Raw genomic sequence first — 2,311 nt, 5'->3', positions numbered from 1 at the left:
TAAAATTAATTTTTAAAACTTTTCAATCTATTTATAAATCTGCTCTGTTGATTTTATAAATTCATAAAATTCGTATAAAATGCTTTAATTTTTACCAATATTACTTTCTCATTACTGTTTTCTGGCTAACTTTGATTCGAAAAGAATTTAAAAGCAAAATATGTACTAATTATAAATTAAATATTGTGTTGGATAATTTTTTTTTGTTTCGTTTCTGTATAATAGAGGGTATTTCATAGCATTTTTACACAAAATCTATATTATGCCTTCGTAATTATAAAAAATTTATTAAATTGGGCTTTATTTTATCTGCCTTATAATTTACAGATTGAATTTTTTTTATAACTTTTTTTGAATTATACTACCAATACCAATAAACAACTTTGGTGTTTATTATATTTTTCAAGTTAAGTACGTAATAAATATGCTTTTATTAATGTAAAATAGTCAGTTCTGTGATTAAAATGATCATAAATTTAATTAGCTTTGATTAAATTAAATATAGAAACTTTTTAAATAGATTGTTTTCAAAATATTTCATTGAAGTTTGAAATAAAAATACAATGCTTTTTTTTGTCTCTAATGCAAAAAAATTAGATCTGATGAATATTTTTAGTGTGCAGGAATATATTTTTATTATATGTTATGATATCATAAAATTTTATTGGATTCAATATATGCATTTCTAATATATTATAGAATTTAGCTTACTCTTTTTCAGATAAAATTACCTTTATATTCTTTCTTATTGGTTTTTTTGTGTGAAATAATATATTCAAACTCCAATATACTTTTAGTATATAAATTTTCACACGCTGTAATTAATTAACCTTTCAATGTTTCTCAAGCAAATAAAATGATGGAAATTTTTTATTATAAAATATATAACATAAAACTGCAAGTTTTTAGCTATAAATGCGTTTAACCTGGGCTTGAAAATAAAAACAAGAAGAAAATATCTGATCTTAAAAAAAATTTAATCTAATTACACAAATATTGAGCTGTCTATGTAAAATTCTGTATTATTTCAACATAATATTAATAAAAAACGTTTACTCTGATCTAAATATATCAAGGCCGTTAATTCGTAACAATACGAGCATTAATTTTAAAATCTCAAGGTTTTTATACAATTTCTTGTTAAACTTATCCGGGTTTCAAATATATGCAAAAATCTCAAATCTGATTAAATTATTTGATTTATAAAACTTAGATGCCTTGTTCTTCATATTATCTATTTTGTATTGTTTTTATGATTATCAGAGATAGATTTATGATAGGGGCATATATTAATTATATCAGTGGCTATATTTCTCACGGATAAGCTATAAAGAATAAAACTCAGAGTTTATTTTTATCTAGCATTTAATTGATATTAATCAAACTTTAATAGATCTTCTATTTTTGGTTCCTAATTGTGAACTGATCAGCAAAAAAAACAAAACGTAGAAAACAGACCTAAAGGATTTTTATAAAAACATATGCTTCGTTAGACAGTTTTCGATTGTGTTTTGTTCATATAAAGATCATTGTATTTTTTAATTAGTTTAAACTGAAATAAGCTAATTTTTTTAAGGCTATGATCATAAAATTTTAATTACTGATTTTTTCATCTTTAAGCCGTAAATTTCTTGTGATATACTATTTGTTATATAGTATAATTCCATGATTGTAATTGCTGATTCCCCACGTCTTTAAGCCGCAACTTTCTTTTGATATACTCTTTTTAATATATTATTATTTCATGATCGTAATTGCTGATGTCCCACGTCTTTAAGCTCTGACTTTCTACTTTTTTAAATAAATATTTTAATATGATTATAGTTTTTTATGATTAAAAATTTAAGAATTGTGTTGATAGATGTAAAACTGAATGTTCCTATGTCATCAATTATTCTATTTCTACGCTCTGATACATATTTAATCCAACCAGGTGTATTAATTTTAATATAGTGCAAATAATTTTTTTTAAGTGATTCAAGTTATATCCTGGTTTTTGAAATAAAATTGAATAAAATTTACTATCGTATCAGATATAGTTTATCACAAATAAATACCAATAATTCCAATTTAGCTATATCCATATCAAAAGAATAACGAGGCCAAGATAAATCAATATTTTTAACCAATGATTTAGTTTGTAATAATATCAAGGTGTGGCTAATCATTCATATTCTTTAAAAACATTTTTGGATTTTTAGCCACTTGATTCATTATGCGCTTATGTTGACCTTATTCTCATATGTGATATTGGCTATGGTTGGTGATGATAATATTTGACCTAGAATGTAAAATTTAAATAATTTAATGC

The sequence above is a fragment of the Rhyacophila brunnea genome, unplaced genomic scaffold (assembly GCF_057557595.1).
Source record: "Rhyacophila brunnea isolate RB1 unplaced genomic scaffold, BYU_Rbru_1.0 scaffold_184, whole genome shotgun sequence".
Taxonomy (NCBI): domain Eukaryota; kingdom Metazoa; phylum Arthropoda; class Insecta; order Trichoptera; family Rhyacophilidae; genus Rhyacophila; species Rhyacophila brunnea.
The sequence above is the reverse complement of the archived record's forward strand: the minus strand, read 5'-3'. Positions refer to the sequence as shown.